Source organism: Scyliorhinus torazame, chromosome 13 (genome assembly GCF_047496885.1).
Source record: "Scyliorhinus torazame isolate Kashiwa2021f chromosome 13, sScyTor2.1, whole genome shotgun sequence".
Taxonomy (NCBI): Eukaryota; Metazoa; Chordata; class Chondrichthyes; order Carcharhiniformes; family Scyliorhinidae; genus Scyliorhinus; species Scyliorhinus torazame.
The window spans coordinates 50,041,680-50,067,984 of record NC_092719.1 but is presented as its reverse complement, the minus strand read 5'-3'; the positions used below and the strand labels follow the sequence as shown (position 1 = coordinate 50,067,984).

At 46.9% G+C, this 26,305-nt stretch overlaps 1 long non-coding RNA gene across 1 annotated transcript in view; it reads right to left on the bottom strand.

The window, feature by feature from the left end:
* Positions 1–1,483: 1,483 nt before the first annotated feature.
* Positions 1,484–26,305, bottom strand: part of LOC140388006 (uncharacterized) — a 54,714-nt gene continuing 29,892 nt past the window's right edge. Inside the window, exon 3 of the long non-coding RNA XR_011934058.1 lies at positions 1,484–1,537. This is a non-coding gene — a long non-coding RNA (uncharacterized lncRNA). The remainder of the gene's footprint in view (positions 1,538–26,305) is intronic.

Genomic DNA, 26,305 nt, shown 5'->3' with positions numbered 1-26,305 from the left:
TTCCAAACTATTATTTTCATAAAAATGCGTGTAATTCATTAAAATGCATATTAAAAATCAGTTCTAAAGATTCTCATGTTGGCTAATAAACAGGTGAAATTTCAGAACTATATACATATTATTTTTTTGAAAAAATGTTAATAATTGATAAGAATGGACTTCAAGCATGTTGTGAAAATCTGTAAGCCACATGGTACAAGAATACGTCAATAGTGGTAGAAATGATTGGAAAATGTAATAAGACCATAAGACCATAAGACATAGGAGTGGAAGTAAGGCCATTCGGCCCATCGAGTCCACTCCACCATTCAATCATGGCTGATTTCAACTCCATTTACCCGCTCTCTCTCCATAGCCCTTAATTCCTTGAGAAATCAAGAATTTATCAACTTCTGTCTTAAAGACACTCAACGTCCCGGCCTCCACCGCCCTCTGTGGCAATGAATTCCACAGACCCACCACTCTCTGGCTGAAGAAATTTCTCCTCATCTCTGTTCTAAAGTGACTCCCTTTTATTCTAAGGCTGTGCCCCCGGGTCCTAGTCTCCCCTGCTAATGGAAACAACTTCCCTACATCCACCCTATCTAAGCCATTCATTATCTTGTAAGTTTCTATTAGATCTCCCCACAACCTCCTAAACTCCAATGAATATAATCCCAGGATCCTCAGACGTTCATCGTATGTTAGGCCTACCATTCCTGGGATCATCCGTGTGAATCTCCGCTGGACCCGCTCCAGTGCCAGTATGTCCTTCCTGAGGTGTGGGGCCCAAATGTGTTTTGATCCTCCATTTATAGACCCTACTGCATCCTCAGCTATTTCATTTCACTTGTAGATTTTACCTCTGGAAGGTAAAAGCTCTGTAAAACAGTCACGGACATGATAAAATTCTGCTATTTTAAAGCTCTTGGCTAGATCTCCCTTGCAATGCTCTTTGTAAGTATTCTGCTCAGGGCTACAGAGTTTAACTGCACAACAGCTGCAATAATATGTATTTATATGCTCCATATGGGTTTAGCAATATTTTTCAGATGATTTCTGTTGATTTTATGTTTTTGACAATAATAATATCTCGTAATTTAAGACCAACATCTAGATTAATGTGAAAAGGCTAATAATCCATGGGTGACCCTATTTGTTAATAAGGGCTTAAGCAGTCCCTTTAACATTGGACCATTCATTTGATATATGACACTGCAGAGGAAGAGCAATATTTTACAGATCTAAGTGATGCCAGATTATAAAAAGCCATCTATAACTGACAGTAGTTGTTCACGCCGTAAAAAGATTGAGAGGGGCAGTTAAGATAAAAGAAACTGATTTGCTGCAACCTCTAGACACTAAAAAAAAAATCACATCAGATAAACCTTCTTTTGCAAATGGTGTTTTCTAAATCGCACTGGAGCGTTTGCCTTCTGAAATCGCAACACAATATTGCACAACTTACAGTGGTACTGCATCTTCCAGAAAAGGGAATTAAAAACAAACTTGTCTTGCCTATCACTGCAGAATCTATCGATGTGTTCCTTCTTTCTGTCTGAAATGACAAAACAAAATTATTCACTGTAAAGACAAATTCATCTCCCTCTCGCCTCCCTGTCTATCTGTTCCTTCTCATTCTTGACATGTTTAAAATTCCGTAATCATCGTTTCTCTTTGTTTGGCTGCCTAACCATATTTTTTCTTTATTTTGGATTATTGTACCCTTTTATATATCCCTTCTTAAATATTATTTCTCTCTCGCATTCTTTCATTTGATTATCTCATCCTTTTTTCTTGCTTTTTAAAACCTTTTAATGATTCCTTTCTCCCTTTACATCCTGGATCTGTCCTGCTCTGTCCCTGAGCTCTGTTCAAATGACCAATATCCCCCCCCCCAATTCAGGCACGTGTTTGCTACTGCTCCTTTGCACTTTCCACTCATCATGGTTGTGCTCTGAAACATTTTTTTTAATAAACATTTTATTGAGGGATTTCTTTGGCATTTTAACAGCAACAAAATCAACAATATACAAAACAAGAAAAATATCTTCATAGTGCAAATTCCACCACCCTCTCCCGCAGGTCTTGCCATTACTTACCTCCTAACCTACGCTAACCTAACACCCACCCACCCACCCCTTTTCCGCTGATGATTAGTTCTCTGCGAGGAAGTCGGCGAATGGTTGCCACCTCTGGGCGGACCCCAGCAGAGACCCTCTCATGGTGAACTTAATTTTCTCCAGGCAGAGGAAGCCTGCCATGTCTGAAAGCCAGGTCTCCGATTTCAGGGGCTTTGAGTCCCTCCATGCCAGCAATATACGCCTCCGGGCTACCAGGGAAGCAAAGGCCAGAACATCTCTCCTCCTGGATTCCCGGTCCTGCGAAACCCCAAAGATCGCCACCTCCGGAGTCATTGCCACCCTCATATTTAGTACCGTGGACATGGTGTCGGCATTGCGCTCTGAAACTTGGCACACTGTAAACCCTGCCTGCATGAACATAGAATCATAGAATTTACAGTGCAGAAGGAGGCCATTCGGCCCATCGAGTCTGCACCAGCTCTTGGAAAGAGCACCCTACCCAAGGTTAACACCTCCACCCTATCCCCATAACCCAGTAACCCCACCCAACACTAAGGGCAATTTTGGACACTAAGGGCAATTTATCATGGCCAATCCACCTAACATGCACATCTTTGGACTGTGGGAGGAAACTGGAGCACCCGGAGGAAACCCACGCACACACAGTGGAACCCACTGACCCAAGCCGGAATTGAACCTGGGACCCTGGAGCTGTGAAGCAATTGTGCTATCCACAATGCTACCGTGCTGCCCGTAACATCCGCCATTCATGCTTGGTCTTAGTCAGCGAAGAGCTGTTTAGTTAGCTCTGTCTGCCCAGCATGGCCAAATAGCCATCCATCCCTTGCTCTTGTGGTTGGCTTCATGCAAGTTTGAACCTTAACCTGGTTTCACTGTACCTCGGTCCACGTGACAATGAACAAATCCAATCCAAGAGTGACACCCTTGGTACTGTTCCTTTAAATTTTAATGATAATGTGCTTCACTTTCTCCTGGGAGGCCCACTTGAACCCCTTTCTTCTCAACTTGACTTCCTCCTGCTTTCTGACATCTAGCTTGCAACTGTTTAATCACTGGATTTATGCAGGATATTGACATTAAAATTATGCTGATGAGGTTCAGACAATTTTCAGTAGGCTCCTGTACCAATTTGAAATGAACCTTTGCATATCAGAGCTGGGTATTGAATCATCAGAGGTGGGGGGGCGGGCGGCAGTGTAGATAGGGGTGTGGGCATGAACTAAGAGGAGGGGGTGGGGGGCACCTCATAAATAAGCTCAATCCTGTCCTTATTTAATACCCAACAAAGCGGCCTGGATTTTGCAGTCGGTGGTAAAATGATGGGGCTCACCGTTGACGTCGAAGTAAACTTCCCATAAATATCAAACAATTTCTGTGGCGTGGACTTCACTTTTCTTGATGTTGATTTAATTCTGACATCAGTATTCAGAGAACATCATCAACAGTGATGCCATCAAAAAGGTTAAGTAGCCAATCGCATTGAATATTTCTCACAAACAGCAAAACAGGAAAAAACACTCATTTTCCTTCATTTTGTAATCAGACAGCATGGAATTAAAATAGAAGCTGAACTGTCACAAATGAATATTGAGAAAATCTTTATTTATTTTTAAAAAACAATTACAACATTTTTATCATGGAACGAAGAAACCTTTTTTTTTTAAATATGCTTTATTGAAAAATTTTTCGATCAAAATTTTTTCCCTTTACAGATCAAACATAACAGTAAAGAAAGTTTAACAATAAACAAATGGCTAATCAACATGGTAATCTAATCGTTTAACATAAACTAAAACTTCCACCCCCCCCCTCCCCCCTGGGTTGCTGCTGCTGGTCATCTGTCTTCCCTCTAACGTTCCCCTAGGTAGTCGAGGAATGGCTGCCACCGCCTGGTGAACCCTTGAACCGATCCTCTCAGGGCAAACTTTATCCGCTCCAGTTTTATGAACCCCGCCATATCGTTTATCCAGGCCTCCAGTCCGGGGGGTTTCGCCTCCTTCCACATGAGTAGAATCCTACGCCGGGCTACTAGGGACGCAAAGGCCACAACGTCGGCCTCTTTCGCCTCCTGCACTCCCGGCTCGTCCGCAACTCCAAATAGAGCTAGCCCCCAGCTTGGTTTGACCCGGGCCTTCACCACTTTGGAAATCACTCCCGTCACTCCCTTCCAATACCCCTCCAGTGCCGGGCACGACCAAAACATATGTGCGTGGTTTGCCGGGCTTCCGCCGCACCTCCCACACTTGTCCTCCACTCCAAAGAACCTGCTCAGTCTTTCTCCCATTATGTGTGCTCTATGTAGCACCTTGAATTGAATCAGGCTAAGCCTGGCGCACGAGGAAGAGGAATTTACCCTGCTTAGGGCATCAGCCCACATACCCTCCTCTATCTCCTCCCCTAGCTCTTCTTCCCACTTTCCTTTTAATTCGCCCACCAACTCCTCCCCCTCTTCCCTCATCTCTCGGTATATCTCTGACACCTTGCCCTCTCCGATCCACACCCCGGAAAGCACTCTGTCCTGAATCCCCTGTACCGGGAGCAGCGGAAATTCCCTCACCTGTTGTCTTGTGAACGCCCTCACCTGCATATATCTAAGGAAGTTTCCCCGGGGCAACTTATACTTTTCCTCCAATGCTCCCAAGCTCGCAAACGTCCCATCTATAAATAAATCTCCCACCCTCCTAATTCCCAACTGGTGCCAGCTCTGAAATCCTCCATCCATTCTTCCTGGGGCAAACCTATGGTTGTTCCTGACTGGGGGCCCCACCAGGGCTCCCCGCACACCTCTCTGTCGCCTCCATTGTCCCCAGATATTCAATGTTACCGCCACCACCGGATTCGTGGTAAACTTTTTTGGTGAGAGCGGTAGCGGCACCGTCACCAGCGCCTCTAAGCTCGTCCCTTTACAGGACTTTCTCTCCAGTCTTTTCCACGCCGCTCCCTCTCCCTCCATCATCCATTTACGAATCATCGCCACATTGGCGGCCCAATAGTAGTCGCCCAAATTCGGTAGCGCCAATCCTCCTCTGTCCCTGCTACGTTGTAGGAACCCCCTCCTTACCCTCGGGGCTTTCCCTGCCCACACGAAGCTCGTGATGCTCCTGTCTATTTTTTAAAAAAAGGTCTGAGTGATTAGTATAGGGAGATATTGAAATACAAATGAGAACCTCGGGAGGACCATCATCTTAATTGCCTGCACTCTGCCCGCCAACGACAGAGGCTGCATGTCCCACCTCTTGACGTCCTCCTCCATTTGTTCTACCAATCGTGTCAGATTAAGTCTGTGCAAGGTTCCCCAGCTCCTAGCGATCTGAATCCCCAGGTATCGGAAGTTTCTTTCCGCTTTCCTTAGAGGCAGGCCTTCTATCTCTCTACTCTGGTCCCCTGGGTGTATCACGAATAGTTCACTCTTCCCCATGTTAAGCCTATATCCCGAGAAATCTCCGAACTCCCTCAACATCTGCATAGCCTCTATCATCCCCCCCGCTGGGTCCGACACATACAACAGTAGGTCATCCGCGTATAGCGAGACTCGGTGTTCTTCTCCCCCTCTAATCACCCCTCTCCATTTCCTGGAGTCTCTCAACGCCATGGCCAGAGGTTCAATTGCCAACGTGAACAACAGTGGAGATAGCGGGCATCCCTGTCTTGTTCCCCTATATAATCGGAAATACTCCGATCTTTGCCGACCCGTGACTACACTTGCCGTTGGGGCCCCATAATGAAGTTTGACCCAGCTAATAAACCCGTTCCCGATCCCAAACCTCCTTAACACCTCCCATAAATACTCCCACTCCACCCTATCAAATGCCTTCTCTGCATCCATTGCCGCCACTATCTCTGCCTCCCCCTCCACTGGGGGCATCATTATCACCCCTAATAGTCGTCGCACGTTGACATTCAGTTGTCTCCTCTTTACGAACCCTGTCTGGTCTTCGTGCACCACCCCCGGGACACAGTCCTCTATCCTCGATGCCAGTACCTTTGCCAGCAATTTGGCGTCCACATTCAATAATGAAATAGGTCTATAGGACCCGCACTGCAACGGATCTTTATCCCTCTTCAGAATTAGCGATATCGTCACCTCCGACATTGTCGGGGGTAAAGTCCCTCCTTCCCTGGCCTCATTGAGCGTCCTCACCAACAACGGGGCCAACAAGTCCACATATTTTCTATAAAATTCCACCGGGAACCCGTCTGGTCACGGAGCCTTCCCTGCTTGCATGTTCCCCAGCCCCTTAATAACCTCGTCCACCCCAATCGGTGCCCCCAGGCCTTCCACCTCCTGCTCCTCCACCCTCGGGAACCTCAATTGATCCAGGAACTGCCGCATCCCCTCCTCTCCCTCTGGGGGTTGGGACCTATACAGTCCCTCATAAAAGGTCTGGAACACCTCGTTTATCTTCCCTGCTCTTCGCACCGTGGCTCCCTTTTCGTCTCTAATTCCCCCTATCTCCCTCGCCGCTGTCCTCTTTCGCAACTGATGAGCCAGCAGGCGACTAGCCTTTTCCCCATATTCATACCTCCTCCCCTGTGCCTTCCTCCACAGCACCTCCGCCTTTCTGGTGGTCAGGAGGTCAAACTCCGTCTGGAGTCGTCGCCTCTCCCTGTACAGTCCCTCCTCCGGGGTCTCTGCAAATTCCCTGCCCACCCTTAAAATCTCCCCCAGTAATCTTTCCCTTTCCTTGGCCTCTGTTTTCCCTTTGTGGGCCCCAATGGAGATCAGCTCTCCTCTGACCACCGCTTTTAGTGCTTCCCATACCACTCCCACACGGATCTCCCCGTCGTCATTGACCTCCAGGTATCTCTCAATACACCCCCGCACTCTTCCACACACTCCCTCGTCCGCCATCAATCCCACATCTAATCGCCAGAGTGCTCTCTGCTCCCTTTCCTCTCCTAGTTCCAGGTCCACCCAGTGTGGGGCATGGTCCGAAACCGCTATGGCTGAATACTCAGCTTCTTCCACCCTTGAGATCAACGACCTTCCCAGAACAAAAAAATCTATCCGGGAGTACACTTTATGGACATGGGAGAAGAAGGAGAACTCCCTGGCCCTCGGTCTAAGAAATCGCCATGGATCCACTCCCCCCATTTGGTCCATAAACCCCTTGAGCACCTTGGCCGCTGCCGGCCTTCTTCCGGTCTTTGATCTGGATCTATCTAGCCCTGGGTCCAGCACGGTATTGAAGTCCCCTCCCAAACCTCCAGGTCCGGTATACGACCCAGCATCCGTCTCATAAATCCCGCATCGTCCCAATTCGGGGCATATACATTAACCAACACGACCTCCATTCCCTCCAGCCTGCCACTCACCATTACATATCTACCTCCGCTATCTGCTACGATGTTCTTTGCTTCAAATGCTACCCGTTTCCCCACCAATATGGCCACCCCTCTATTCTTTGCATCTAGTCCTGAGTGGAACACCTGTCCCACCCATCCTTTCCTTAACCCAACTTGGTCCGCCACCTTCAGGTGCGTCTCTTGGAGCATAGCCACGTCTGCCCTTAGTCCTTTCAAGTGCGCGAGCACTCGGGCCCTTTTAATCGGTCCGTTCAGGCCTCTCACGTTCCACGTGATCAGCCTCACTAGGGGGCTACCTGCCCCCCTCCCGTGTTGACTAGCCATCACCTTCTCTAGGCCAGTCCCATATCCCGCCTCCGCGCTCCCACTCGCTCCCCCGGCGTCGCATTCCATCCCCGTCCACCCACTCTTTAGCCATTTCCTTTTTGATTTCCGCAGCAGCAACCCAGTTGTCCCCCCCGCCCCCCCCCCCCGCTAGATCCCTTTCTAGCGTGATTGCTCCCCCCATATTACTTCCTCAAGTCAGCTGACTTCAACTGACCCCGGCTACTCCTGCTCACTCCTTGACCCCCCCCGTGTGGGAGACTCCCATCCGCCTTGCGCCTGTCTTCCCGCCATAATCTTTCTGGCGCGGGAACATCCCTTTATCTGACCCGCCTCTTGTGGCGCAGCTCCCTTTCCTCTCCCCCTCCCATTCCTCATTCTCCGCCTATGTCCCTTCTTTCCCCCCCTCACCGGCGCCCACATTTCCTAGTGTCTCCCCCATCCCAATTTACTTCTCTATTTACATCAACCATAACAATAACAATAACATTCCCTGCAGTATCAGCCCCTCAGTTCCGATCCAATTTCTCCTCTTTAATAAAGGTCCATGCTTCTTCCGCCGTATCGAAATAATGGTGTCTCTCCTGGTACGTGACCCATAGTCGTGCCGGCTGCAGCATCCCGAACTTCACCTTCTTTTTGTGTAACACCTCCTTGGCTCGGTTAAAACTCGCCCTCCTTCTCGCCACCTCCGCACTCCAATCCTGGTACACCCGTACCACTGCATTCTCCCATCTGCTACTCCGCACCTTTTTAGCCCATCTCAGGACCTCTTCTCTATCTTTAAGGCGGTGAAATCGCACGATTGTCGCCCTGGGTGGTTCTCCCGCTTTTGGTCTTCTCGCCGGGATCCGATGTGCCCACTCCACCTCCAAGGCCCGCAGGGGCCTCAGCACCCATCAATGAGCTTAGCATCGTACTTACATAAGCTCCACAGTCCGCTCCTTCCACTCCCTCAGGGAGACCCAGTATACGAAGGTTCTTCCTTCGCGCTCTGTTTTCTAGGGCCTCAATCCTTTCAATACACTTTTTATGGAGTGCCTCGTGCGTCTGTGTTTTGACCGCCAGGTCCAGGATCTCGTCCTCATTATCCGTCACCTTCTGCTCCACCACGCGGAGCTCTGTCTCCTGGGTCCTTTGTGCCTCCTTGAGCCCCTCAATTGCCTGTAGCATCGGGGTCAGCACCTCCCTCTTTAGTAGCTCCACACACCGTCTCAGAAATTTGTCTTGCTCGGGCCCCCATGTCGCCTGGGCTTTCTCCGTCGCCATCTTGTGTCTTCTCCCTTTCTGTCCTTTTCGTCGACGATTCCTCGCGCTGCAGCCGCCGCCGCTGATATTTTCCTCTTTCGTTGGGGGGGGGGGACTCCTTATTCACTCACCCCACACCGGGTTGCGTCGCCCAAAAATTTCCCGTTGGGGCTCTTAAAAGAGCCCGAAGGTCCGTTGGAGCTGGAGCCACCGAAACGTGCGGCTAGCAGGGCATCGCCGCAACCGGAAGTCCGGAACGAAGAAACCTAACACCCCAAAAAGTAAAATCAGTCTTTCAGGGCCAGCAACATTTATGATGGTGCAACGCTCAAAACCCAGTTCAGCCCCCTTCGACAAAGCGTATGTTGTTCAGGTACATCTACAGGGAGAATAACTGTATACAAAGTGGAATTTTACATCAATTCAATGATTTCTATGATTTCCATCTTTTAGGGCTCAACAGCACACATGGTGGAAGAGCAAGGAATCACTAGAGATGATTTCTGGATTTCAACATTTAACCATGTACGTGTGGACACAAGAAGTTTTAAATCAATTTCACAGTGTTAAAATGGCAGAAAAACAGTTTCACCATCATAATGAATGCTAAATCAGCACAAATTCGTTTCCAGCAGGGAAGCAAGGAGAATTTGGAATCTGGCTAAACTGCCCTGTACTAACTTGGGATGCCGAAGTAATTTGTACCATCCCCAGCAGGGATCAACTAACAGCACATACAGTGGTCAGAGCAGGCAAGGTTCTGCTGCTTACTGGCTAATGCATCGGGAACCCTGGAATAGCTCTGCTTAAAAACATCAAACAAAACACTGCAACTGCAGGAAAACTGAAATAAAATTATACCGTGCTTGAACACTTGGCCGATCAGGCAACAGGAGGGAAGACAATTGGACTGATGACCTTCCATCAGAACTCAGGGATCTCTATAGCATGAAGCCCAGGCTCTGACAAAAGGTTATCAACCTTAAATGTTAACCCTATTTACTCATTTCTACAGCTGCTGTCTGATCTGCTAAGTATTCCCTGTATTTTTATTTATATTCCACGAAACAAAATACTACTTTTAATACATTTTTATGCAATTAATTAAAAACAAAAAACTGAGGAGTTCTCTTGGCTTCAAAACTTTGCAGTCAGCCCTGGAATGTAATCACTCCTGAGTCCATGGAATCTGAGTCACTCCTCCACTAGAGACTGTGCTTTCAGCAATTGTGTCTACCCTGAATAGCATTTAATTTTTAAAATATATATTTTGCGCGACTTGGGGGATTTCTGTGCTAGAGTGTCTCCAGCAGATTCAGTGATATAGCAGTGATGGCCTGATGAAGCAAAATGAGGCCCCAGAGGAGGATAATCATTCGGTCACTGAAGACGGTAGATGAAAATGTGAACACCAGTCTACTGGATATCGATGCAGTGTCGACAGAAGTTCAATTACCTCACCAGGACACCGAAGGTGAGAATGATGTCATGCAATCTTTTTCTTTCAGGGTAACACCATGATACAACACTTCCTTCAACGCTACCACGTCCCCGGGCACTCCAAACACTTCTCTCCCCCATTCCATATGCTTCTCCTCCCATCACAATAGGAAATTGCACTAACCCCTCCTCATTTTCATCACAATTTCATCCGCAGAACAGACAGAAAGATCGTTCTGCTTTTCCTTGGTTAGCAACTGAAAAACACTGCAAAATGCGTTCACTTTTTTTCACACTGCACCGCTTTCTTTTACACCTTTTGATCCTGTTCACAACCTCCAGCTTCTCTTGCTCAGCCTGCACACCGTCTAAATCTACATCAAACTGCTTCATAACCCTTTACATGAACCAACAACCAACTCACTCCTACTCTATCCACGGGACAAAATAGTTCACAACACTCGTCAGAAGATCCAGGGGTTTGAACAACCTTCTTGCAATCCTTCACTCAGGAGGAAGTGGAAGCCGAGGAGATCATTGAGTCGGCAGCAGCGGAAGTATTGACGCTGGCAAGATTGGAGGATGAGTCGTCTTTGGATTTCACTATTCTTGTTCCTCTCTGTAAGGGTAATCAGCCACCATCTCTGGAGAAGTAGGGACCAAATCACGGGATGGACCTGGAAAAGGGCAATTTGTCAAATTATGGGCAAGGGACATGTAGCTGATAACTGCAGCATGTTGCAGAACCCTGTTCTCGCGTCTTTTATTCCCGCAGCCAGGAAGGAGCTGTCATGATATTCAAACACACACATCATGATGGACACACTAATAGGCAAATCAGAGTACGCAACACCACAACCAATCACAGACAAGAACACCAACCACATAAAAAGCAGGAGCACGACACCTGGAGGTCAGTAGGTCTGGGGAGAAGGAAACAAGACAGAGCTGTTGAAACACCACAAGCAGGGAGCCCCCCACGTGCAGAGTGCAAAGACCAAGTTGTAAATAGTGAGTTTAAATAAAGAAGCGTTGTACCATATGCAACTGTGTTGGCTCATCTGTGTGTCAGAACACCCAACACCACATGTGATTGGTTGTGGTGTTGCGTACTCTGATTTGCCTATTAGTGTGTCCATCATGATGTGTGTGTTTGAATATCATGACAGGAGCGACCAATATCACAGTAGTTTGACGGTACAACACCCAGCCTTCGGTTCCAAAAAAATAGTTGGAAAGCAAAAGAAAAATGCCAAAAATTATACATTTTAAAAGAAAAGGGTCTCTAGATGGATAACAGTGAACTGACTGCCCCTTTAAATACCATCAGGCATATCCGTTTCTGACCTGTACTTTCCAATAGCACTGGAAAGGTACACTCTATGTATTCACCATAATAGTGTGTCTAATAATGGTGCTAGTGTCCTATTGACACGATAGGAACCCGACTTGCACAGATTAATGAGATTCCTGCCTGTCCTGTTTATGTTTTGCCCCAGTGGGAATGGTTACTGGTAGATGGGTAATGAGAATGGGCCAGTAAGTTCGGCACAACCAATCTTCATAGCGCTATTGACTCATCCTTCCCCTCCCAAAAGAAGGGCCAAAGAAGCCCCAGTCATTGCTAATGTAGGCGAAACTTTAAGGGCAGCTGATACAAACATTTTAAACTCACTTTTTTTAAATCTGCATAATTAAAGGTCTTGTGCCTTGCATATTTCCCTGTCACTGCTTTCAGAGGTGTCATAAGTTTAGCCTCAGACAAAACACACTTCAAAAGTCTAACACCTCAAGGTGTTACACCTCAAAGCACAACAAAGCAAAAATTAGAGATGCACATTTCTTGTTACCAACTGAATTCCGCATTCGAGCTGTCATCTGTGTAAGGATCTATTTTCTGATCTGCATTTTAAATTATTTTTGTAATTATATTAATTTGCTCCCTCTTTGTTACTGTATCACCACCATTTACTCAATCATATGTTCATAGTCTTAATTACCTAATCAACTTGGCTCCACTTCAAGCAATTTCTCAGCAATCGTTTCACATTGTAACCCATCACCCCAGAAAAATTAATAATGGATCCTCACTGCAGTTTTTCTTTACTTTTATATCCTTCTTACACATTGAAACACCCAAACTTTCGCCCAGTGTTCCATAAGAGTCTTTACCAAGACTTTGCACATGTTTAGTAAGAAGGTTTATCTCCTAGTTATGCATGCTATTTTTCTCGAAAGAAAACCAAGGACTCTATTTGCCTTTTCTTTGTGCTGCTATTTTTCATGAACATATATTGGCACTCCAATACCCCTCGGGCCCTATACTCCATTTGCAATCTCATCATTTAAATTCTATTTCCCTTATTTGCTCATGCTTCCAAAATATCACTTCACATTTCTTTCTACAATGAGCATTATCTGTCACCTAGCCATCCATCCTTCTGTATACTTCCACGTTTCATATTGCAATTTGCTATTCCCCACACTTTGGTGCCATTGTCAAATTTTGATTTTCCTCAAGCGGAGATCATGTGGTAAAAAGCAGCTGCCGGGGAGAGTCCTTGAGGTTCTCCATGCACAACACCTTTCCAATTCGAGAAACCGCCGTTTATCTGCTTCTCACTCTCCAGCTATTTTTCCACTTATCTTTCCCTCGGACTCTATGCTATAAGTCTCTTATATTTTTGAAAATCCATACAAGCCACCTCAATCACTTCTTCAAAGAATTCAGTAAATTTGGACAAGACCTGCCTTTACAAAATTGTGCTACATGATCCTGATTAACACATTCTTCTCTTAAATGCTTCGTATGTGCACCCTGTATTTTTCACCCTCCTATATCATCAACTGAAGAAAGACTAATCAGCCTATAATTCCAAGCCTGTCTCCTTTTTTTAAGAGGATGGCACATTCATTATCCCTCTGTCCTCTGATTACCTACTCATTCATTCATTTGCTGTTTTTGTTCAAATTGGCTGTTGCATCTGTCAACTAGATGAAGACAAAAGGCCTCTGTGATCTCTGACCGTTGGCTCTTCCAATCTAACCTCTTATCAGCATCCTTCCTAATACAGTACGAAGTCTTACAACACCAGGTTAAAGTCCAACAGGTTTGTTTCGATGTCACTAGCTTTCGGAGCGCTGCTCCTTCCTCAGGTGAATGCAGAGGTCTGTTCCAGAAACACATATATAGACAAATTCAAAGATGCCAAACAATGCTAGGAATGCGAGCATTAGCAGGTGATTAAATCTTTACAGATCCAGAGATGGGGTAACCCCAGGTTAAAGAGGTGTGAATTGTCTCAAGCCAGGACAGTTGGTAGGATTTCGCAGGCCAGATGGTGGGGGGTGAATGTAATGTGACATGAATCCCAGGTCCCGGTTGAGGCCGCACTCATGTGTGCGGAACTTGGCTATACGTTTCTGCTCGACGATTCTGCGTTGTCGCGGGTCCTGAAGGCCGCCTTGGAGAACGCTTACCCGGAGATCAGAGGCTGAATGCCCTTGACTGCTGAAGTGTTCCCCGACTGGAAGGGAACATTCCTGCCTGGTGATTGTTGCACAATGTCCGTTCATTCGTTGTCGCAGCGTCTGCATGGTCTCGCCAATGTACCACGCTTCGGGACATCCTTTCCTGCAGCGTATGAGGTAGACAACGTTGGCCGAGTCGCACGAGTATGTACCGCGTACCTGGTGGGTGGTGTTCTCACGTGTAATAGTGGTATCCATGTCGATGATCTGGCACGTCTTGCAGAGATTACCATGACAGGGTTGTGTGGTGTCGTGGTCACTGTTCTGAAGACTGGGTAGTTTGCTGCAAACAATGGTTCGTTTGAGGTTGCGCGGTTGTTTGAAGGCAAGTAGTGGGGGTGTGGGGATGACCTTGGCAAGATGTTCATCGTCATCAATGACGTGTTGAAGGCTGTGAAGAAGATGACGTAGTTTCTCAGCTCCGGGGAAGTACTGGACGACGAAGGGTATTCTGTCGGTTGTGTCCCATGTTTGTCTTCTGAGGAGGTCGGTCCGGTTTTTCGCTGTGGCGCGTTGGAACTGTCGATCGATGAGTCGAGTGCCATATCCCATTCATACGAGGGCATCTTTCAACGTCTGTAGATGTCTGTTACGCTCCTCCTCGTCTGAGCAGATCCTGTGTATACGGAACGCTTGTCCATAGGGGATGGCTTCTTTAATGTGTTTAGGGTGGAAGCTGGAGAAGTGGAGCATCATGAGGTTATCCGTACCACCCTAAACACATTAAAGAAGGATAACCTCATGATGCTCCACTTCTCCAGCTTCCACCCTAAACACATTAAAGTGGATAACCTCATGATGCTCCACTTCTCCAGCTTCCACCCTAAACACATTAAAGAAGCCATCCCCTATGGACAAGCGCTCCGTATACACAGGATCTGCTCAGACGAGGAGGAGCGTAACAGACATCTACAGACGTTGAAAGATGCCCTCGTATGAATGGGATATGGCACTCGACTCATCGATCGACAGTTCCAACGCGCCACAGCGAAAAACCGGACCGACCTCCTCAGAAGACAAACATGGGACACAACCGACAGAATACCCTTCGTCGTCCAGTACTTCCCCGGAGCGGAGAAACTACGTCATCTTCTTCACAGCCTTCAACACGTCATTGATGACGATGAACATCTTGCCAAGGTCATCCCCACACCCCCACTACTTGCCTTCAAACAACCGCGCAACCTCAAACGAACCATTGTTTGCAGCAAACTACCCAGTCTTCAGAACAGTGACCACGACACCACACAACCCTGTCATGGTAATCTCTGCAAGACGTGCCAGATCATCGACATGGATACCACTATTACACGTGAGAACACCACCCACCAGGTACGCGGTACATACTCGTGCGACTCGGCCAACGTTGTCTACCTCATACGCTGCAGGAAAGGATGTCCCGAAGCGTGGTACATTGGCGAGACCATGCTGACGCTGCAACAACGAATGAACGGACATCGCGCAACAATCACCAGGCAGGGATGTTCCCTTCCAGTCGGGGAACACTTCAGCAGTCAAGGGCATTCAGCCTCTGATCTCCGGGTAAGCGTTCTCCAAGGCGGCCTTCAGGACCCGCGACAACGCAGAATCGCCGAGCAGAAACTTATAGCCAAGTTTCGCACACATGAGTGCGGCCTCAACCGGGACCTGGGATTCATGTCACATTACATTCATCCCCCACCATCTGGCCTGCGAAATCCTACCAACTGTCCTGGCTTGAGACAGGTCTGACAGCATCTGTGGAGAGAGAAGGGAACTAACCTTTCAAGTCTGGATGACTTTAACAAAAAGTCAACCAAATTTGTAACTGTCTCCAACTCACTGACTTCTGCCTTTAATGGCAGCAGGTTAGGCTGTATTCAAGCAATCGCTTTGATGGATTATTAATCACTCAATTCCAGCAATACTAACATGGCTTTTGGAATGTACCTGTGGGTTTACGGTTTTCCCCAGCTTCCAGAAACTTGCCAGAAAGAGCACTGCGAGAACTCAATGCCTATAGGAGTTGACAATGTAACAGGGAGATTTTGCAATAAATACTGAAATCTCACAGCTGTTTTTTTCCCTGATTGTGTGAAAGGCTCTGTTCACAGTGTTTGTTCCGAAAAGTTACTTTCACAATGCTAGGGGTAACTATCAGAAATTTGGAGGTTGTCTGTCTGATCTCCACTTTAGAGCTGTTATTGATCAGAACAACGAGAGTGCCACTTATGCAGTTTCCTTCTGGAACTCAGATGAGGACCGAGGTGACCAGCAGAAGTGGGAAGCGAGCCAGCAGGAACTGGAACAGTAATAGTCTCCTCATTACAGACCTGCTGCTGCACAGGAGAGAAGGGATGAGCAGGGGAGGTGCAGCCCACACCCACAACACAGGCAGGCAGAGTGTAAGCGGCATGGTGGCACAGTGGTTAGTACTGCTGCCTCACAGCTCGAGGGTCCTGGGTTCAATTCCCGCCTCGATTGACTGTGTGGAGTTTTCTCCCTGTGTCTGCATGGGTTTCCTCCGGGTGTTCCGGTTTCCTCCCACAGTCCAAAGATGTGCAGGTTAGGTGGATTGGCCGTGCTAAATTGCCCTTAGTGTCCAAAAGGTTAGATGGGGTCACTTAGTGGAGGCATGGTCTTAAGTAGTGTGCTCTTAAGGCCGATGCAGACTCGATGGGCTGAATGCCCTCCTTTTGCACTGTAAATTCTATGATTCCTTGACTCTAAGCTGTCACGACATGTCAGAACACCATTGTCTCAGGAGGCTCAGGGTGTCATGTCAGGTGGTGGCAGACATTGGTAGCCTGCTGATACAAGACCTGCTGCCATGATTTACCACTGTCCTCATCCTCTTTGCCTCGCGCTCCTTCCAGGGCTCTGCAGGAGATGCTTGACAGGTTCCCACAGACTGAGGCACACTAATGTATGAGACAGTTAACTAATGGCTTGTTCACCAGGGCAGGCTATTGTCAACTTCGTCACACATGAAGCCTGTCTAAATGGCAATCACAGCACCCCACAACACCCAGGAATATTCTGCTCTATTCTGTGTGTAAGAATCAGCAATCATGATGTTTTCATCCTATGAAAGTCTATACTCCTTAAAGCACGTTTACCGGCTGGTTGTTCAAACAAAATGTATACCCATTTAAAACCTGAGGAAATCAACTAATTACCTCTGGAAGCAGTACGAAGGAAGTCATAAAATCATAGAATTTACAGTGCAGAAGGAGGCCATTCGGCCCATCGAGTCTGCACCGGCCCTTACAAAGCCCCCGTATCTACCCTATCCCCATAACCCAGTATCCCCACTTAACATTTTCTGGCCACTAAGGGCAATTTAGCATGGCCAATCCACCTAATCCGCATATCTTTGGACTGTGGGAGGAAACCGGAGCACCCGGAGGAAACCCACGCAGACAGGGGAAGAACGTGCAGACTCCGCACAGTGACCCAACCGGGAATTGACCTGGGACCCTGGAGCAACTGTGCTAACCACTGTGCTACCGTGCTGTCCATGAACCAGTGTCCCTGAACAAGCCATTAACATGATGAAGATGCTCTTCAGGCCCTTGGACAATTCCAAAAGCACCCTCAGTGCACAGCCAGGGGCCCAGAATCATTTTGGAGGCTGCCCTCTGCACAACGTGGCACAGTGCGGTCTGAACCTGCAAGAAAAGCAAGGCTCAGATCCTAGTTGAATACTTGTGAGGAGGGGGACAAGTTGAGGAAGAAGATGATGATGAGGAGAATGCAGCACCGATTGCTCATATTGCTGCCTCGGATGACAGAAACACCCTTATTAGTGAAAACCCACATCGGTGCACCTGTGGATCCATGTCAGAAGATAAGGATCCTATGGGGCCCCACCAAAGACTGTTCCACCTGCACCTATGTAGATGCAGATTTACCCATCAAGTGTCAAGTCGGCATGTTACGTACCGACTGAGGAGCAGGAGGAATCAGTTGAAAAGTGAACCACTCCCCCTTCATATTTCACTGCTATCAATGTGCTGGAGAGCAATTTGGTGCAGATCTCTGGGCCAAGGCTTACATTATCTGTAATTCTATGTAAGGCAGTGGACATCTTGTAATCTAGAGTCTGCACAACCATGGTCAAGACGTGCAATCAATTGAGTGGAGCACTTGATGTTGTTTGGAGTTGGCCACTCTCTCTATAGTGCTGAGTGTTGTAGGACATGCGGGTCGTTGATGCTTATTCTTTGTCACCAGGTAGCTTAATGGTCTCTTCATTTCTGATGGCGAGGGATGTCAAAAATTGCTTCTCCAGTTCCTCCTCCTCTCAATACTGTCTGTGCGGAGTCTGCACGTTCTCCCCGTGTGTGCGTGGGTTTCCGCCGGGTGCTCCAGTTTCCTCCCACAGTCCAAAGATGTGCAGGTTAGGTGGATTGGCCATGATAAATTGCCCTGAGTGTCCAAAATTGCCCTTAGTATTGGGTGGGGTTGCTGGGTTGTGGGGATGGCGTGGAGGTGTGGGCTTGGGTGGGGTGCTCTGTCCAAGAGCCGGTGCAGACTCGATGGGCTGAATGGCCTCCTTCTGCACTGTTAGTTCTATGATTCTATATGTAAGCTGGCAAACCAGTGTTTACCCACATCTGTCTCTCTCTCTCTCCCTTGCTGTCTGGTGTTATGTACCGTCTTCTGTGGAGAAGAACAGACCCATGACTGATCATAAAAACTTGGTGTTCAGCTGAGTATTTCCAGGAGCTTCTGTTTTTATTTCAGATTTGCAGCATCTGTGTTGGTATTACAAAACCAGAGCTGAAAGCATCCAAATGTCATTATCTCTCAATAAGCTGCTTCCTCCTTAAACAATGCTTTCTGAAGTTCAAAATGTACCTAACTGATTGCTTATTTTCTATGGTTAGGGATGATTAAAATGGATTTTTATAATTGATTTTCATCGATAAACACACAGACTTTATTTCTGGTTGATAGATCCGGAATAAACAATTTTCTTCTTACTCCAACCTGAAAACGTATTAATTCTCTCTGGTCTTCACAGATCCCAAGTTGCATTGTCCCATGATGTACGCACATAATATACATAAGGACAGAAATAGGCCATTTTGCCCTTTAAGCCTGTTCTGCCATTCAATGAGATTATGGCTGATCTGTAACCTTATTCCATTTACTTGTCCCTTTGTGCTAATCCTTTCATACCTTTGGTGAAGAAAAATCTACCAATCTCAGACCAGAAATTAACCCTTTTCGCAACATCAGTTGCTGTTTGCAAATGAAGGTTTCAAACATCTGCCGCCCTTTGCATGTCGAAGTTTTTCCTAATTTCATCACTGAAAGATCTGGTTTTAATTTTTGAACAATGCCCCTCCTAGATTGCCTGGAGGCTATTCCGCCTTGTAGCCAATCTGCATAATTAGATGCCCATTTGTGTGCCGATTGTGGACAAGCACCTCATAGATGGCCAAGCTCAGGGGGAGGTGCTGGCCTGGGACCACAAGGCCTTCTGTTTTAAACCTCCCAGTGGTGCAACTATCAGTGGTGGAACTATGATGTTGTTGCCATTACAGAGACCTGGTTGAGGGAAGGACAGGATTGGCAGCTAAATATTCCAGGATTTAGATGTTTCAGGTGGGGTAGAGGGGGATGTAAAAGGGGTGGAGGAGTTGCGCTACCGGTTAAGGAGAATATCACAACTGTACTGCGGGAGGACACCTCAGAAGGCAGCGAGGCTATATAGGTAGAGATCAGGAATAAGAAGGGTGCAGTCACAATGTTGGGGGTTTGCAGCAGGCCTCCCAACAGCCAGCGGGAGATAGAGGAGCAGATAGGTAGACAGATTTTGGAAAGGAGTAAAAGCAACAGAGTTGTTGTGATGGGAGACTTTAACTTCCCCAATATTGACTGGGGCTCACTTAGTGCTCCGGGTTTGGACAGGCAGAGTTTGTAAGGAGCATCCAGGAGGGCTTCTTAAAACAATATGTAGATAGTCCAACAAGGGAAGAGGCTGTACTCGACCTGATATTGGGGAATGAGCTTGGCCAGGTGGTAGAAATTTCAGTAGGGGAGCATTTCGGGAAAAGTGACCACAATTCAGTAAGTTTTAAAATGCTGGTGGACAAGGCTAAGAGTGGTCCTAGGGTGAATGTGCTAAAGTGGGGGAAGGCTAATTATAACAATATTAGGTGGGAACTGAAGAACATAGATTGGGGGCGGATGTTTGAGGGTAAATCAGCATCTGACATGTGGGAGGCTTTCAAATGTCAGTTGAAAGGAATTCAGGACCGGCATGTTCCTGTGAGAAAGAAGGATAAATATAGCAAATTTCGGGAACCTTGGATAACGAGAGATATTGTAGGCCTCGTCAAAAAGAAAAAGGAGGCATTTGTCAGGGTTTGAAGGCTGGGAACAGATGAAGCCTGTGTGACATATAAGGAAAGTCGGAAGGAACTTAAGCAATGAGTCAGGAGGGCTAAAAGGGGTCATGAAAAGTCATTGACAAATAGGGTTAAGGAAAATCCCAAGGCTTTTTACACGTACATAAAAAGCAAGAGGGTAGCCAGGGAAAGGGTTGGCCCACTGAAGGACAGGGGAGGGATTCTATATGTGGAGCCAGAGGAAATGGGCGAGGTACGAAATGAATACTTTGCATCAGTATTCACCAAAGACAAGGAATTGGTGGATGTTGAGTCTGGAGAAGGGTGTGTAGATAGCCTGGGTCACATTGAGATCCAAAAAGATGAGGTGTTGGGCGTCTTGAAAAATATTAAGGTGGATAAGTCCCCAGGGCCTGATGGGATCTACCCCAGAATACTGAAGGAGGCAAGAGAGGAAATTGCTGAGGCCTTGACAGAAATCTTTGGATCCTCACTCTTCAGGTGATGTCCCTGAGGACTGGAGAATAGCCAATGTCATTCCTTTGTTTAAAAAGGGTAGCAAGGATAATGCAGGGAACTACAGGCTGGTGAGCCTTACATCAGTGGTAGGGAAATTACTGGAGAGAATTCTTTGAGACAGGATCTACTCTCATTTGGAAGCAGTGGTCATATTAGCGAGAGGCAGCACGGTTTCGTGAAGGGGAGGTCGTGTCTCAATAACTTGATGGAGTTTTTCGAGGAGGTCACAAAGATGATTGATGTAGGTAGGGCAGTGGATGTTGTCTATATGGACTTCAGTAAGGCCTTTGACAAGGCCATAGCAGACTGATACAAAAGGTGAAGTCACACGGGATCAGAGGTGAGCTGGCAAGATGGATACAGAACTGGCTAGGTCATGGAAGGCAGAGAGTAGCAATGGAATGGTGCTTTTCTGATTGGAGGGCTGTGACTAGTGGTGTTCCGCAGGGATCAGTGCTGGGACCCTTGCTGTTCGTAGTATATATAAATGATTTGTAGGAAAATGTAACTGGTCTGATTAGTAAGTTTGCGGACGACACAAAGGTTGGTGGAATTGCAGATAGCGATGAAGACTGTCAGAGGATACAGCAGGATTTTGATCATTTGGAGACTTGGGCGGCGAAATGGCAGATGGAGTTTAATCCGGACAAATGTGAGGTAATGCATTTTGGAAGGTCTAATTCAGGTCGGGAATATACATGGTATAACCCTCAAAAATATTGACAGTCAGAGAGATCTTGGTGTACAGGTCCACAGGTCACTGAAAGGGGCAACACAGGTGGAGAAGGTAGTCAAGAAGGCATAAGGCATGCTTGCCTTCATTGGCTGGGGCATTGAGTATAAAAGTTGGCAAGTCATGTTGCAGCTGTATAGAACCTTAGTTAGGCCACACTTGGAGTATGGTGTTCAATTCTGGTTGCCACACTACCAGAAGGATGTGGAGGCTTTAGAGAGGGTGCAGAAGAGATTTACCAGGATGCTGCCTGGTATGGAGGGCATTAGCTATGAGGAGAGGTTGAATAAACTTGGTTTGTTTTCCCTGGAACTAAGGAGGTTGAGGAGCGACCTGATAGAGGTCTACAAAATTATGAGGGGCATAGACAGAGTTGATAGTCAGAGACTTTTTCCTAGGGTAGAGGGGTCAATTACTAAGGGGCATAGGTTTAAGGTGCGAGGGGCAAGGTTTAGAAGAGATGTACGAGGTAAGTTTTTTAAGCAGAGGGTATTGGGTGCCTGGAACCCACTGCCAGAGGAGGTGGTGGAAGCAGGGACGTCTTTAAGGGGCATCTTGACTAATACATGAATAGGATGGGAATAGAGGGATACTGACGCCGGAAGTGGAGAAGATTTTAGTTTAGACGGGCAGCATGGTCAGGGCAGGCTTGGGGGGGCCAAAGGGCCTGTTCCTGAGCTGTACTTTTCTTGGTACGAAGTCTTACAACACCAGGTTAAAGTCCAACAGGTTTGTTTCGATGTCACTAGCTTTCGGAGCGCTGCTCCTTCCTCAGGTGAATGAAGAGGTACTTTTCTTTGTTCTTTTTTCTTTGGCTGTTGACGTTGACTGTCATGTGGAGTGGTCTCCCCACTCCTGGGTGATCTCAGAGCTCCAAGCCTCTTCAGGTCTCCAGGTGAAGGCACCCTCACATCCCCCTCCTACAATGACGGCACACGCTCGCTGCGGTTGGAGTTGCCCGCTTTCCTTCCAAGGTTGCAGGCCCTCTTACTGGAAGTTGGTCACCATCCTTAATATTATGCCAGTTCCAGATGAGGCCTCTTAATTTCCAGGCAGCTGCCCTAAACGTTCGAGGGGGGGTTGGGACTTAGAAATTAGTCTGACCCATGCTTCTAATCCATGCGTGGAAGATTCTGCTCTCAACATGCAGAATCAAAGACAGACACAATTTTTTCCAATTGCTTCATTGAAATCTCCAAGATAAAGGCCATGAATTAATTATCTGGAAAATATAGTCTGAAGTGATTTAATGAAATTATGCTTTGGTAATAAATTCTCAATTCAGTATCCTATTTGAAGGGGTAGCTGTAGCCCGGAAGTCGTCAATTGTAAACGTAGCAATGCAAATTTGAAACTAGTTTTGATGGTCTGGCATTTCTGAGGGTTAAAGTAGCACTTCAGCTGGACTGACTGAAGAAGGGCATCTCATCCACAGCTGAAACACACTGAGTTGACCAAGGAGTGGGCACAGAGGAATCGGTAAGGCTGCTTAAGCCAAATGCACAAGTCTGCGCAGCTGACTGAGGAAAGCATCTGACTGAAATTGGCCGAGAGGGCAAATGGGATGGGAGGGGGAAGTAAGAGAAAGGAGAATAAAGTGAAAATGACTTTGAAGAGCCACCTGTTAAAAACAAGGCTAATCATCCTGTTACAATGGCATCAGACATGAATGAAACAACTGAGAGGTGGCTAGAAATTAGGGAGATATTTTTATTATTGAAAACATATTTCTCTAGCCCAACGCCGAAATCGGGATCGGCGATCGGGCGGAGAATGGCTTCCGGCAACATTGGGTTGTGCGCAGTCGCAACGCCATTGCTGCGTCATCAGCCGGCCCACCCGCGATGCACCGCCCTCGTTGGGCTGAGTACCCGACTGCGGGGGCCACGTGTGGTCCCAATGGTCAGAATGTGCCAGCTGCGGACAGTGACCAGCGCCGCCACATTCGGCCGGGATCCGTGCTGCTGGCCGGGTGGCTTCTGCTAGGGCTGGAGGGAGTAATGGGCGGGGGGGGGTTCCCGGGGTGTGGGGTCGAGGTAGGCGGGTACGCAGTCCAGCACGGCTTTCTCCATATTTTCCGGCACGACTGGTGCAACTTGTCAGCCCTGCGCATGCGCGGCCCAGGCCCCGCCGATTCTCCGGCCGCTTTCCGCGCGATCTACGGGTGTTTCACGCAGCACCGGTGCTAGCTCCTCACCAGTTCTGGAACTGGGGCGTCATTCTCCGCCGGCGGGAGTCTCCGTTCTGCCGGCGCTCGGGGGTTTCCCGACGGCGTGGGGGTGCCCCACAATGGGAAACCCCATTGACCGGCCGGTGTTACGGAGACCCCCGCCGGCCGGTCGGCGCGGAAATGTGGCGGGGCGGGTAGGAGAATTTCGCCCCTGGTGAGGGCTTTGCGCCGATTTTCCCATCATGAAACACCCACGCATCCTTTGTTGCCGTCGGTACTTAGCCTCAGGAACGCAGAATTCCGCCCAGTAGTCTAAGTAGCTTTCAGCCAAAACAGGTGGAAGCTTCTGTTTAATAAGAAATGAAATGGAAATTATTAGGCAGGATTCCCCAATTTCATTGCAGGGAATGCATGCTGCATTTAGATTACCATAGTTAGAGATTATTGCAGTCAGATTTTATTACCTATTTTAAACCTGTGTCATTTCTATTCCCCAGTGCATTTTAAAAAATATTTAGCATCAACAAAAAATAGAAAATAAATGGGGAAAGAAATTGAAGATGAAATCCCGAGAACATCAGTAAAAATCAGTTTTCTTTGGAACATCATTAAAACAAACAAGGAACTAAAAAAGGCACAGTTATATTTCATGGCAACCTATAATTAATTCCACAGCTCACGAACATCACTTCTACGCCTCAATGACAGCTCTAAAGGTTGAGGCGGCTGTAAGCTTGCTGCAGTTACATTGAACTATGTTTGCCAAGATTTGTTCTCCTAAATTCTTGAATGAGGCCTCACAGTGCCGGCTGAATTAGGCGGTTTCGCTAATGGTATTGTGGAGACCACAGCAATTCTCAGACTACAGGCGGGACTTTCCAGGTAATCTGCCGCGTGCTTTGCGGCAACGGATGAGGTCCGTAAATGGCGAGTGACAGTATCTTCTGGCCCCGCCTTTGTCAACGGAGATTCCCGTTGAATGCACCTCTTGCCGCTGTGAATCCCGCGGTGGGAACACGCCGCCAGCCTAACTGGAAGATCACACTGGTGTGAATGACTATTTCTATACATATATTTCTTTTCTTTTTTTAAATAAATTTAGAGTAACCAATTATTTTTTCCAATTAGGGGCAATTTAACATGGTTAATCCACCTAACCTGCACATCTTTTGGGTTGTGGGGATGAGACCCACGCAGACATGAGGAGAAGATGCAAACTCCACACGGACAGTGACTCGGGGCCGGGATCAAACCCGTGCCCTCAGCACCATGAGGCAGCAGTGCTAACCACTGCACCACCGTGCCGCCCTATCATAACAATTATAAAACAGGTTTGTCAATAGAAAGGTCACCAATAATGGACTTTCACGTTGTAGCCATTACAAATCCAGTCACACACCATCTTGACCTGGAACTACATCGCCATTCCTTCATTATCACTTGTTCAAAATCCCAGCACTGTGAGTGTTCCTGCACCACATGGTTTTCAGTGTTCAAGAAGGTGGCTCGCTACCACTTTGTCCAGGGCAATTAGGGATGGGGAATACATGTTGACCGAGCCAGCTACACTCACTTTTCACAATGAATAAAAGAAACATTGGTCAAAGGTATCTTATTGAGTTCAATAACTTATCCTATTGGCCTGAGCATTTTATTTATATGGAGGTTGTCTCATACTGCCCTAAGTCTACTTATACAATAGAATAACCCAAGAATTTAATAACAGCATCTCATTGTGATTTTGATTGTATTTTTATGTCCTTCACACATAAGCCTCTGAATGAGGATCAGGCAAAAAATTACTGAGGGAAGATCAGATACAGATTGGGAAGTTTCATTATTTCACAATATATACACTTGTACTGTCAGTCATTTTGACCACACAGACAAAACTTGATTCTTCCAATTTATCATTGTATGATAGTATAAAGTAAAAAAAACTCAACATACCCCACTTGACTTGAGAACAAATTATCTTCCAACTGTCCTCAAATATTTCTAATATTTTCGCCTCGGAAAGAGCCACCATGAGTTCACTTTTAACAGATCTAATTTTCTTTGCACTTTTCCTCATTCAACAAGCTTTCCTATCAGTGCCTTACCTCTGTTTTAGCTCTTGCTGCTCAGTTACAAAACAAAAACAATCTCCGATCATGAGCTCAGTACCAGTGATTCTCCAACACGGGCATGAGTTCTTTCTCACTTGTTGAGATAACAAATTCCTATTATTTACAGTCTATTAATGTATTGTCTTAGTAACCCTTTTTGAGAATTTGAACGAATGCACTATGTCGAAGGTGAAGAGCAATCGCCCTCAGACTGATCGTTGTGGTACTCCATTCATAGTTAGCTCCCACACAGAACCATTACAATTAATAAAAACCTCTCAATACCTGACTGCGTCCAATTCTCTATCCAAACTAAGATCTGCCCGCAATTCCACAAGATGCAACCTTACTTGGCAGCCCTCTGCTGGGCACTTTATCAAAGGCTTTTTGATTAATTTGATGCACCATAGCTTCCACCATTCCCTAATTTTGTAATCTCGTCAATCAAATTTTGCGAGACAGGACTTTGCTTTTGAGTACATATGCTGTAATTCCCTGAT